The 14,556-nt window shown below is 37.2% G+C and overlaps 1 protein-coding gene across 1 annotated transcript in view; it reads right to left on the bottom strand.

Moving 5' to 3' along the window:
- Positions 1-3,047: 3,047 nt before the first annotated feature.
- Positions 3,048-14,556, bottom strand: part of LOC126481113 (glutamyl-tRNA(Gln) amidotransferase subunit A, mitochondrial) — a 154,408-nt gene continuing 142,899 nt past the window's right edge. Inside the window, exon 10 of the mRNA XM_050104646.1 lies at positions 3,048-4,157. The gene's annotated coding sequence lies outside the window, so the exon portion shown is untranslated. The remainder of the gene's footprint in view (positions 4,158-14,556) is intronic.

The raw sequence follows: 14,556 nt of genomic DNA, 5'->3' as shown, positions 1-14,556 counted from the left end.
GCCTCTCTTGTTCCCAATCCCCTTCTGAAACCAAACTGATCTTCACTCAGCATATCCTCCACCTTCTCTTCAGAACTATTTTTATGAGGATTTTTGATAGATGTGATATTAGGCTTAGAGATTGGTACTGTTTGCATTTTGTAGCTGCTGCCATCTTTGGTATAGAAACAATGATACATTTCTGGAAGTCTGTCGGTATCTCTCCTGTGTTATAGATGGACCTAATAAGTTTAAGCAGCACCATTTTCATGCTGTCACCAGCATTCTTTATTAGTTCTGCAGGGATGTCATCAATACCCGTTGCTTTGTTGTCCCGTAGTTCTTTTAGAGCTCTGTCAAATTCTTCTTGCAGAATGTCATCTCCCTTATCATCTTTGTCTACTTGCTCTTCTCTTCCTATTACATTCTCCGAAAGAGGTGTTATGGCATACAACTCCTCTGTGTATTATTTTTATCTCTTCACCATGTCTTCACCAAACAGTATTTACCTCTCTATTTTCTATTGTGCCTGAGTCTTGTTTTAAGTTTGTTAAAAAATTGATTTGCTGTTCTGTAGGCTAAATCAGTTCTTCCGTTTTGCATATTTTCTTCCACTCCTCTGCACATTTCTTCAAGAATTTTTTTTTTTTTTTTTTTTTGCTTTCCTAGTTTCTCTATTAACTAAATTACTTAGTCTTCTGTATTCAGCTTTTACTTGTTCATCAGTTGCATTTTTGTATTATCTCCTGTTTTCTATAAGCTCAATAATATCTGCTGTAATCCATTTCCTCTTGTTTTTGGGTTGAGTTCTTCCAACTATCTTTTCTTCTGCTTTGTATATACCAGATTTAATTTGATCCCAGTCTTCATTTACTCCACCATGTTGAAAATTCTTAGCTAGGTTGTCTGTTTCATGAGCATAGTGCTTTGCCAGTCCCTCAGTTTTCAGTTTTTCTAGTTCCCATATAAGTTTTAATGGCTTCTTCTTCAAACTTTTGAATCTCAGTGAACTTTTCATCAGGACCAGGTTATGATCACTGCTTATGTCTGCAGATGGATAGCTCCTGCAATCTTTTATCTGGTTCCTAAAATGTGCTTTCACTCTAACGATCTGATGACTAAGATTGTGTGAAGTGTATGTGCAAACTTCCCACTTCCCTTATACGAGTTGACTTACTTTGTGTACACAGCTGATCTTCTCTGGATAGCCAGCTTCTGGAATTTCTATAAACTTCTTCTCTGAAGAATGATGCTAGTTACAGGAACCTTAAAGACTCTCTCTCTACTTGTGAAATAATTAGGTACTCGAAGAATACTTTTCAACAACTATCGGTATATTTGAGCTCCCTAAAGAACAAAATTCACTTTGCATATAAACATTTGACTTCTTGTCAGTCACTCATATTGTCTCACATTAGAAACTGATTTAAGTACATTTTAGAAAAGAGTTGGATTAACAACCATAACTCAATTACAAACAAATCGTAAAAACAGTCTTGCCTCCAGCAAGTCCAAAATAAGAGCTTTTTCAGAATTCCAAATCTCAAATGTTCATGTTATAAATAACAATGGCCACTGATACGATTAACACAGAATAACCTAGAAGTTCTATAGTTCTTCCTTTGTATTTCACTACGACTCTCACGTCTAAAATATCGTGTTCGAGGTGGTAGAAGGACGAGTGGTTCTAGAATTTACGCCGAAATTATTGAAACACTACAGAACCAGGTGAGTAGAGGGTTATAAATACAAAATAACTCACCAGTAATGCAGGCATAGGCACAATAATGAATAAGAAAATAACAATGCAGGTAAGCTCCTATGAACAGCATTGCCAAGACAGGCACAAAGCCACTACCCACCACAGAAGTACAAGATTATATGCCACCAAAAATCCACAGATGATGATGACATTGAAAGAATGTATGTGGGATAAAGGAAATAATTCAGATAGTTTAGGGGAATTAAAATTTAATTTTTATGGAATAGTGGAATTTGGTAGCACGAAAAGTGAGGAAAAATGTAAAGGGGGCATCAAATGAAAACAAGACAGATGGGAAAAAGCAAGTACACTGTTTATTATTGTTAAGGAGACAGTCACAATTGGTCACACCACACATGCCTGCAAGAATAAATGATTCGAGGCAGATGTCTAATTCTTACACGCATGTTTGAAAGAACAAACTCTATTGACAATCCACAGCTGTACAAAATAATTCAAAATTAATTCCTTGAATGGGAATTCCTTGACATCAGCTGCATATTGTTTAGATCTACTACCCAACAGTGAAATTTAAAAATTTTTGCCAGACTGGGTCTCGAGCCCCGATATCCCACATATCGCAAGCAGGCAGCTTAACCACTTCGGCTATCCACGCTTGCTCCCTGGATCAACCCAGAACCTTCACGCATCACACTGTCTGTATCCTTATATGGTAGTCCATTGAATTCATTACCTAATGCTCACAACATTAACTGGAATTCCACAATGGGGAGAATGTGTCAACGAGGAATCTGAAGCAAAACTAGGCTGTGGCAGACCAGGAACTGCTTCTGCTATTTAATACATCCTCACATGACGATCCCGACCACAGCACAGTGAAATGAAAAACAGTATTCAGCAATGGCTACTGCCAAACCCATCATTATTAAAAGTGGATGTATGATGTAGCAGAATGGGAAAGTACATAATGAACAGATCAATACCAGGCACTTAGGAGACAGCAATAGTCTTATAGCTCACTGGATATGTGAAGCATATCTAGTTTTCTACACTTTGTAACACTGTTGTTCGGATAAAACAATGTTTGGTATGTATCTGGTAAACCTATTTTGTATTTTCAGTGCATTAGGATGGATGCTGTACTGTCAAGACTTATTAGTTGTCATGTGAAGTAAACAAACACTGTGACTGGTATACTTACAAATTTTGTGCCAGCATTCACAATGTATTAATAGCATACAACAAAACTACAGCAAAAACATAGTAGGAACAAAATACTATTAGATAATATTGAAGTAATTAAAATTTTCATCTGAAGCATTGTTTGAACAAATAAGACATCAAATTTGTGCAAGTTAGTAAATGTATTTCTGTTAAATTATCATCGCACATGGAAGTCCATACAAAAACAAATCTGGAATTATTTATCAGCTGTCCAGGAATGTGAAACTATACTTATAATTTATGAAATGTCCTCAAATAAAAAGGCATGAACTTGACCTTCATTATAGTAACTATATATAAGTATCAGTGGTGGTATCCACACATGTTTGCATCAGATTATGCGATGTCAAGACCGAGTTTCGTTATGCTGAAATTTCTGTAATAAATATTTTGAAGTTAATTTTTTTATTTCACATAAATCTTTCTGTAGTTAGCACGTCACAAATTGCTTGACACTGCAACGAAGGGAACCTTAGTGGAGGAGCTACAAGATAAAACAATTTACATCATTCACTGTTTCGACGACAGGTACCCAGATAAGTATTGGATTGTTCCCTTAAACCTGCAAGTATTTTGAGTCTCCTGATGTCAACCTAAGGAATCCAGTGTTCAATAAATAGTTGACAAATAATACATATGTACATTTAAATGTGTTTGGCTGTTAACACTGACAAAATATATATCAAACACTTTGTGAAATTTACTATCATACATGTTTGCAAGGGAACACCAGAATTACATCACAATTTTATGTTGGAAATTATTTGGTGTGATTTCAGGACTGTTAAGTGTGTGTGTGTGTGTGTGTGTGTGTGTGTAATTATCCTGGTTAGAATACATCAAGAGCGGAGAAATTGTTCATAGTTTGTGTGTCCATCATTTATTTCACAGAGAATAATTTAAATTTCCTTCACACAGCTCTGGGGAATTCTAAAGAGGGAAGTGAAGAACTTTGGGTGTTCAGTGTACCAGAAGCTGACAGGTGGTCAGATATGTGACAGGAGCAGCCAAACAATACCATTGCTGGATAAGCAGTGCTAACGTTGCAGATGCTCAGTTACACAGCCGCTGAACCAAGTTAAGACCAGGTGGTACATGGGTCGAACTTCTTGATGTCGAAGACTGTTGGCACCAGCCAGGGAGGCCATATTCCTCTTGACAAACACAGTGAGCGAGTCCCACTGTTGCTCCCAAAGCCTCACCAACACCAGACAGTTCCATGAAAATGTATCTGCCACATATATACATTTACATTTCTCTACAGCAACTTAATAAGCTACCAGTATACACAAATCGAAGATTCAACATGAAAATGTGGAGTCAACCACCCTTCACAATGCAAAAGCACTAACTATGGCACATTTTGAAGGAGAAAGACTTTGCCAACAGAATCATTCCACAAGAATCTCACAAAAGTTATAAAGATGAAAACATAAATAAAAAAATAAAAAATAATAAAAATTAATGGTAACTTCCCTCATAACCAGGTTTCCTTAAAATGTGCTTATCATTTATTCATTCAATGATGGCCCACAGACCTCCAGGAAAGACACAGATACAAACACATAAGCAGCGCGAGTGATCACTTCATATGCACAAAAAAGGGATCACAGAGACACCAACGAACATAGATCATTTGCATCCCCACAAATCTCATTGCAAAAAGACTGGCGACAGTATTACTATAATTAAAGTAGCTAACTGAAGACTGATATTATAACACATCTACAATTTTTTTTAAAAAGTTGTTTGCATCTCGTAAGATCTATTCATTTAATTTTCATTTCTCCCGCTATGCACTGTAATCTCTAATAGATCCAATTTTCTACCCCTATCCTATTTGTGTGAAATTGAGAGGCCTTTTTCAGTTCCCAACAAAGGGTGGCCAGTTTCATGGCTGTGTATGGCTACGGTGGACATTTCTATACTGTGAAGCTGAGAAGTGTCTGTGTAATCCTTGTGCCTTGACTAAGTACCTATCCGTCTGACCGATTAACATCGCATTACAACTGTTAAAGATGTATAGCATTTATCAACATACTATTCTAAATTATTCCTTATTCATTATGTTTTCATGGTTTCTGTTAGCTCTGGCTAGTTGTCTGATAATATTCAGCTCAGTCACTGTGTCCTGTTTACCCACCAGGACTTTAAATGTTCTATCTACTAAGCCCTGAAGGGTGGAAAGTTTTTTGGTCATTTGGATGACATGAGTTATCATATAATACAATATCCATTGTCATCGGGTCCTTTAGACTTTGAAGGCAATCCTACCATTTGATGTTTAGATCAAGAAATGCATGTCATCATTTTTTTATTGTTCAACAGTGAGTTAATTTTCTTGTGGAAATCATTAAACTCATTTACAATTAGCACTTTTATTTTCACAGTCCGTCTTGATCACATAGATTTCTTTACGCTTTATGACCGGTTTCGACTTATCGCCATCTTCAGATCTGTTGTAAATATAAATATTGTTTAAGCAACCAGGTTCAATTAATTAAGATTAAACCTATACAAGTCTTAGTGATGCATGAAATATAAAATATTTATAGCCATGTATGGCAGTCATACATACCGTTAAAATATTCTGATCTAAATCATCGTCAAGGTAAACATGTGCGTGCTAATACTCAGATCATGTCAGTATTTATACAAAAACCTACTGGCAGCAGAGAGCACTTTAGCCAGAGTACATAGTAAACCAGTGTCGCCAATATAAAGATTAAAATGCGGTATGCATTGTCTGTTAGTAGGACTTGTTTTTGTGGTCAGATTCATGTGGGGGAACAAAACTGTAATATAAAAAAGGTTTTAATCTTAAAAGCAATTCTAGAAGAGCATAGTTCTTTGGAGGCAACTACACTGAAATATCTTATCTCAGGCCATTCTTTTTTGCCTAATGATAAGTGACTTTGGTGATGTAGAATGTGCTCTGAAGATGCAGGATAGATTCTATATTCCAGAAGATTACATCTGTGTAATGCAGAGAGCAAGGAAAAAGAATCCCCTACAGGTCCATAGGATGCAAAAACTTGACTTCAAAGGAACCACACAACTTAAAGAGTATTATTAATAGGAAACAAGACATACATCAGAACAAAATAAGCTAGCTGCAACTCCATCTGATTAGAATCTTAAAGAGCACACTCTTCTCTGTATTTATGAATACAGAATTAGATAGAATTTTGTTGAAGTTGATGTCAAAAAAAGAAGAGCTGGTCGCTCAAAGACTGGAGTAAACTTCTCATCGCTCCTGTTACCTTTTTGGCCTAATGGAAAGCCTATATCACAGCCAAAATTGGATGACATCGCATCTCTTATGCATCTCATTCCGAGTGATGCTACCATGTTTACAGTAATCTTTCAGTAGATTATGATATTGATGGGGTTGATGGGGAGCTGGACTTCATCTTGGAAAAACATCATATTCATTGTGCAAAATGTATTATTTTTCTTGTCATTGCATTGTATTATGTTCATATTGTTTGGTATATAATTGAAGTTTAATATATTAATACATGCAAACATCACTACTGCCAGATTTTTCAAGCTCCTGATGCACAATACTCAGTCCCTCAAAATACAACACAGAAGATCCAAGTGCCATTTTAACTTATTGAGGCGAGGGTCAATCAAAACCAAGTTTGTCCAGCACTGGTTGCTTGACAATCTCAGAAAATTTTTATATTTGATGGGTGAATCACCCAATGTTTAGTAGTCACAAAAATATTTTTTTACAAAAATTATTGTTTATTATTTTGAAATGGTGGCCATATTTGTTCCAGGCCGCTTGCTTTTTTCTTTATTTGCAAGCATCTACATTTTTTACAATTATTCAGTAGTGGATTGTCCTAAGCCTTTCAGATAAAATGCATTTAGTTCAACACACTCTGGGCTTCAAATTAACATCATTGTCACTCAGCTGAATGTTTTCTTTAATACATTTTTAATAGTTCAAAGTTGTCAGCCACAAATTAAAAAAACTCAATTGCTGAACAGTAGTTTTCCAAAGAAAGATTAATTTCTCAGCTTTAATATTTTCTCTGCTATTACATTGTATAGTACAATTACTTTGTATAGAGTATCAATAGTGAGCAGCTTCTAGTTTTAAAAAATACACTATTTTTAAAAATGGATTTTTTTACAATTTTTCCATTTTGTGGCCTGCAACATCTTTGTTGGGGGACAAGTTAAAAATCTGAAAATTTCACAGTTAATAGACCTTTATGATATCAAACTTCAGTATAAATTTGTGTTTTGCCAGGATAACAGGGCGAGAGAACCACTATGAGAAACTGGACTAAGCCTAACAATCAAATGGCGAAAATCAGTAAATGTAACAAAAGGAGACATAAGGAAGTCATAACATTAAAAGAAAAGAGAGAAGATCTCGACACATTAGACTAAGAAGAGATAAGCCGAGAACAATTTGACTAAGAAGATCCGGTGTGGGGAGTAGACAGCTCTCACACGCATTGCGAGGACACAGATGCGGAAAACAACATCCGACGCCGCCGGCACCAGTTGCTGTTCATCAGTGCTAACCTGCTTCCACATCCGCTCACTGACGTCGATGCGGAAACCTACATCCAACGCTACTGGCACCACTTGTTGCTCACCGGTGCTGATTCCACATCCGCTCGGCGACGCAGCCTAAACTCTAAGCCGGGTGAGTGTAAAACAGTACTTTATTGTCCGAGTGTAAAGTTGGATAAACAGTTGAGTGAATTGTATAGGTGTAGGTATTATACTCAGAGTGAAGTTTTTAAATGCCTGCTAGATCTAAAGCTCATAATAATATGGATAACGTGAAACAAATCAAAGAAACTAAAGAACCAGCTATGGCTTTGTGAGTCAGTAGAGAAATGTAAGACTGATATGAATTAGTAAGTTTAATCAAAACTCAGAGGGCAGATTCAGAGACTTTAAGGAAAGAATTAGGCTTAATAAGTTCTCATTTAAATGAAAACTAGAAGCCCAGAGGTTACAATTAAATGAAACTTTAAATTCTCGATTGAATACTTAGAGTTTCAAGGAAAGAAATAACTTTGGAATATTCTAGTTTAAATGACCAGAGTGAAATTTTGAATAGTCAAGCAACAAATATAGGTTCACTAAAGACTGAATTTGACACACTAAATAGTAAAGTTGAAAATTTGACATTAGATTTAAAGAAAGAATTAACAAGTTCCTTGAACATTCATGTAAACCAACTGTTCACTGACCTTAGTAACAAGCAGAATGATACTTTCCAAGATTTAGCAAAAAGGCTACAAGATTTAGATTTTCTACTTTGTAACCTCCGTAACATCCTTGTTAAACCCTACAATATTCCCAGACTACCTTCTCTACCCAGTGGTTCCTACCCCTGTAACCGACCCCGCTGCAAAACCTGCCCCATGCATCCCCCCACAACCACCTACTCCAGCCCCGCTACTGGTAAAACATACACAATTCAAGGCAGGGCTACGTGTGAAACTACACATGTCATTTATCAACTGACATGCCTGCACTGCACAGCCTTTTACATCGGCATGACAACAACCAAACTGGCTGAGCGCATGAACGGACACAGACGAACTGTCCGCCTAGGAGATGCCCAATACCCAGTAGCGGAGCATGCCCTTCAGCATAATTCTAGGGACCTAGGAACCTGCTACACCGTATGTGCCATTTGGCTTCTCCCACCCAACACCAGTCCCTCTGAACTGCGGAGATGGGAACTTGCACTCCAACACATCCTTTCATCCCGCCATCCCCCTGGACTGAACCTACGTTAAACAACCTCACTCCCATTCACGCTTCAGTCTTCTCCTCTTTCCCTTTCCTCTTTAGCCATTCACGCTTCTTTTCATCCTACTAGTTGTGTTTATCTTTATACTATATACCTCTTTACTTCTGTATGCATCCTCTTTGGTTTGAAGCTGGCACAGTACTTAGAGTAGAATATCTTTGGCTTCCCTCTGACAACCATGCCTCCATCCTTGCTACCCTCCCTGTTTACCTTTCCCTGTTGCTTCATAACCTGGGTTGTGAGTAACTGAATCCACTTTCCCTTCTTCCCTTTTTTCCCCTCTCTCCTCCCTGATGAAGGAACAAAGCTCCGAAAGCTAGGAATGTAAATTTTCAGTTCTGTTTTATGTGTATCTATCGGCTGTACTGAGCTGAGGTAAGTACTGGCCAGCCCCTCTATCTCTTTGTTAGTATTTGTTTCACATAGAATATTTTATACTATTTATGAGATGTGATGTAGATGGGAGGGTTTGTATCAGTTTTTAAAGGAGTGAGTATTTTGGATAAAAGCATGGTTTACAAAAACACACAAATCATGACTAACACGAGACACACACCATACCCCTCAGAATGACGCTCACGAACAAGTGTGCCTGATTCTCCACCATTTGCCATTTCCATAGGGTTGCTAAGATTTCCTTCGGGGGATCTCAAGGGTGAAGGTAGGAATGTCCGTTCTGTAGGAGACGATTTAACACCAAACCTCCGCCGGCTTCTCACTCAATACTTGTTAGGTAGGGATCCTGGTAAAAGGGGGTGGGAAGGGTTTCCTCTTTTGGGGCTATCTTCTTTCTCTTCTTCGATCTTGGTATCCATTTTTATTTATTTCCTTTCTTACTTTTCATTTGAGTACGTATCTATCTTTCCCTCTTTCCATATTCATCTAATTCTATCGCAGAAGTCCTTCCTGGTTTCCAATAACCTACATCTTATCTTCGATAAGAAGGCCGAAGAATCAGACTATACGAACACACATCTACATACACACTAAGAGAGACGGATACACAAACAATGAGGTAACAGATGAGAAAGCTGTGAGAACCGCCAAGTGTTGTAGGGGGAAAGATATGTGTACATCAGGAATATCCACACATCTTTTTTTTTTGTATGCTGGTTCTACATCGCCTATTTATATAAAAAAACCATATCTCTCTCTCTCTCTCACACACACACACACACACACACACACACACACAAGAACTATGACAATTTCATATAGCCTATATACCGCACACACACATAAAAACACCTGTGACGATTTCACATTGAGCGAGTATACGTAAGAAGGACGCATGAGTAAGGAACGAGAACGCAAGGAAGATTGAAGTACTCACGACGTTTATTTAAGAAAAGTCAGTGTAGCAAATACTCTGATAAATTGAGGAGTTGTAGGGTAGTGGGACTTGAATAGCGTATGGAAACATATTGCCTACTGAACAGTATAGAGATATGGAATCTATTAAGCATATAGAAGTTGAAAAGTAGTGGAGGACTCCAGGGATTAGATGAAGTATTAAGAAGTAAATGCGAAGTGTAGAATAGATTTTTTATCTTTACTAGAAAATATTTAATTACAGTGTACATAGAAATGTATACGGGGCTTAATGAACCATGAGGCCTACTCAGAAATAAGAAGGGGGCGTACCCGGCACTTACTGAATATAAAGGGCAGGCGTACCTGCATGGAGATGGGACGACTTGTGGCCTAATGAATAGGGATGTTGTAAAAAGGGGAGTACTTACCAGAATAGATAGAGGAAGTACACTCATATGGTCAACCCACAGGCAAGGTACAGGTACTGATGCTAGGGGAAAAGGACAGTATCATGACAGAAGTCACACATTTTATAGGGATTATTCTGATAAGTTTGAATTCTATACACAACAAGCATTATTACGCGCTATGTAAGTTTACAAGTGTCAGAAGGAATGCTTTTATGTTGCCCAGAGTTGCTCCAAACTACATAAAATATTAGAAGTAATGCATACTTAGAAAAGGTAGTATTAAAGATGAAAACAGAAAACAGATTACTCAAGTGTCACAAACACCTTAAGTTTACAATTGAAAATAAAAATAAAGTCTCATGTTTCCTAAATGCTAGTCAGGCTTACTGGATCACTAATGAATACTCCGGTCTGGATAACAAAGAATCACTCAATGTATACTGTCAGCATTTTGAGAATTTCCATGTAAATTCTAGAACCACTCGGCCTTCTACTGTCTCAAACACGATATTTTCAATATAAGTGTGAGAGAGCCTACCTACCGCGTGTCGCCTGTGTGTGTGTGTGTGTGTGTGTGTGTGTGTGTGTGTGTAGTAAGAAGACTGTAGACGCAGTGGTTGAATGGCACCAACAAGTGTTTGCCGGTCGTGTCATGGAAGTTTAATGAAAGAACACGGCAGAGTCAAGGAACTTCTGTGTTATTCCATACTGTTTTACAACTTTGACTATGTAGAGAAAAAAGGAAGAATGGTTGGAATATTATTAAATGGATGCTCGTTTTGGACTTGGAGAGGATAAGACGTAATTCAGATTTAGGATGAGAATGGGCTTGGTTTTTCAGCCAACTTTCTCTTAGGTGTACATGAACTTTGTTTCTAATCTTTGGATACACGAGAAGACTTACTTGACAATGTTTGGTTATGTGGAGAATGAGATTTGTAAAAGTTTGATGTTTAAATATACATCATTAAGTGAAGCAAAAGAAACTGTGTACATCTACTTATTTTTATAAGCAGAAAGAGTCTTGAGAAATTCCTGTTCCTGGTAAATATACTTTGGAGAAGAAGAGAAAAGGAGTTTGCTGCAGCAAGGAAAGTCGGCTGACAATCTCAAGTAAGTCATATTGTTAAAGAAGTCAGAGTTTAGATACATACTTCACCACTTTTAAGTCATCCAAAGCGTTAGAGTGATTGCACCTACTCTTTTCAATCTATATATCTCTGACTTGCCTCAAACACGATCCAAGAAAAATGGTTATGCTGACGACCTAGCACTAGCTGCCTGCAGTAAAACCACAGACGAGGCCAGCAATACACGCACAGAGGACCTCTCCATGGTGGGCTAATACTTCGCTGACAGGAGACTTACTCCTAACATGAATAAAGCTGTAGTGTTCAGTTTCCACCTCAACAACTGACAAGCAAATAAGCAGCCAGTAGTATATTTTAACAACCACCTCCTCCGCTACAATCCATACCTGAAATACCTGGGCATCACACTGGATAGAACGTTGTCGTGTAAAAGGCACTTTGAGAACACCGCAGCCAAGTTTATACTAGGAACAACATAATCCACAAATTATGTGGCACAACCCGGGGTGCAAATGCATCCACACTTATAACTTCAGCTCTTAGCCTGGTGTATTCTGTTGCTGAATACTGCTCCCAAGCTTGGCTAAGAAGTTGCCACACAAAGAAAGTCGACATCAAGCCTGAATGAAACCCTGAGAATAACCAGTGGTGGCTACTTAATAAATAAATAAAAATAATAATAATAATAATTCTTGAAATTATATAAACTATATAGCCGAGTGATGATGCTACTTCATACCCCACTTAGCAGTTAAGCTTTGATAGCTGATCTTTATATATTTTTATTAGCTGAATCCAAATCTAGCCTTAGTTTTTTTTGCATCACCCATATTTTTCGAGCAATAGGCTTTTTATCACATAGTATAAAAATCCTATGCTACACGGTAAACGGGGAAATTAATGAAATGCTTTGTTACAACATAAGCATGGTTTGTATTTACAGTAAGCTACTCAAAACAATGATATGTGTTAATAGAGGTTTCACTTGTCAGCTGGAATTGGTTTGTATTTTCTTTCTCTTTTTTCATTGAAGCTTCTTGTGTAGCTTTTCTATGACGAGTCACTCGCTGAACTTCTCAGTGAAGTGACTGACAGTATTCCACCATCATGTTAGTGTTCCAGTGGCCTTTTTATCGTTTTTCCATCACTTTAATGGTCTGGTGAAAACACTCTCCTTGCTTCTCACTAACATCTCCCATATTGTCCAGGAAGTAATCAAGGTGACTGTTCAAAAAGTGAACTTTTAGGCTCATTAAACATCCTAAAGTTGTAAACTTCTTTAACAGTGTAACTATAATAGAAACTATTCTGGGTCTTTTCCATGTCCTAAGAACTTTGTAACAACTTGCTAGAATGATACCCATACTTCTTTCTCATTTAAGATAATTGTGGATTCAAAGTTAACATCAAACATCAATTCTCTAATGTCAGGTCTGACAAAGATGCCTTCTTTTAGTTTAACTTCCGAAAGGTGTGGAAACGTTTGGTAGAGATACTTAAAACATGGTTCATCCTTAGGCAAAGCCTTTACAAACTGTTTCATTAGGCTTAACTTTATATGTAGAGGTGGTACGAGTACGTTTTTTTGGATCTACAAGGTTTTTGCGTAGAATGTTCTTCTCACCAGGTTTTAAAGACTCCCTCACAGGCCAGTTCTTTCTGCACCAATGTTGATCCCTAGCCCTACTGTCCCATTCACACAAGAAATATGGAAATTTGGTAAAGCCACCTCACTGACCAAGGAGCATGCATGTTACTTTTAGATCACCACATATCATCCAATCATGAGCAGAATAGCCTATTTTATTTAGCACTACGTCTAGGTTTTCATAGCTTTCTTTCATATGCACAGAATGTCCAACAGGTATAGATGCATACATGTTACCATTGTGTAATAAAACAGCCTTTAAACTAGTTTTGGATGAATCAATAAACAGCCTCCAGTCTTCCTTTTTGTATTCAATACCAAACTCATTCATCAGATCGGGAATGTCTGAGCGGTACTCTAAATCACGTTCTAGTTGAAAAAACTTTAAAAATTGCTGCTCGCTCTTTTTATACATGTATATGCTGGTTCCAACTGCCAATAAGTTCTTTTCTTTTAATCTAGAGCCAAGCAATTCAGTTTTTTCTTTCATTAAGCCCAGATCCCTAACCAAATCGTTACGCTCGGTCTGAGTAGACAATTTGGGCTCTAGACTTTCTGTATTACAATGGAATTGATCATTATCTGGTTCGTTTAAATCAGATTGTACATCAGAAAATACTTCTGTTGGAATAGAATTTAAATCATCTGGTGGTTCAGGAACTGGCAAATCTTCACCATGCCCTACTGGTCGGATGGTGAACGGAAGGTTAGCGTAGCTTATTACCTTCCTTGTTTTTCGAATTATGACCAGTAATATCAACACTGCAAAAGTAGCAATCATCGGAATGATTTCTTGGCTATCATAGGAACAGCAAATCTAAAGGCTTTCTTGTCCTTTTTGGACCATTTTCTCAGATCTTCAACACACACATAACACCCTTATGTGGCACCCAAGATTTATCTAGATCACCAAATTTAGATCCAAGGTATGATAGATACAACTTTTTCACAAAGTCTGTAATGTTTCTTTGGTGTTTTTTAATCACAAATTCACTACAAATATAACAATAACTGTCAGCAGAGTTTTTACAACCACGATTAGACATTCTACTGAGCACATGTACAGGGAACAGGGAAGTGTGGTTAAGTTGACAGTAAACAAAACGCCATCTGTTAACACAAAAACAGAATCGACCTCTTTTTGCCAGTAAATGTTTTTCAACAGTGCTACCAATGTCATCTACATTCATTACACCTCTTTTCTAAATTATTTTAACTATGTAAAAGCTATTAAATTCTTTAAAAAAGTCTCTTAATTTAATAAATCTAACTGTAAAATGTCAAGAAATAGTGGGTGATAGAGTTTTTCAAGTATCATATTTGGATTTCCTGCCCTAAAAAACTTAAAAATAAGGTATTTTCAGCAAAAA

This window comes from Schistocerca serialis, chromosome 5 (assembly GCF_023864345.2).
Source record: "Schistocerca serialis cubense isolate TAMUIC-IGC-003099 chromosome 5, iqSchSeri2.2, whole genome shotgun sequence".
Taxonomy (NCBI): Eukaryota; Metazoa; Arthropoda; class Insecta; order Orthoptera; family Acrididae; genus Schistocerca; species Schistocerca serialis.
The sequence above is the reverse complement of the archived record's forward strand: the minus strand, read 5'-3'. Positions and strand labels throughout refer to the sequence as shown.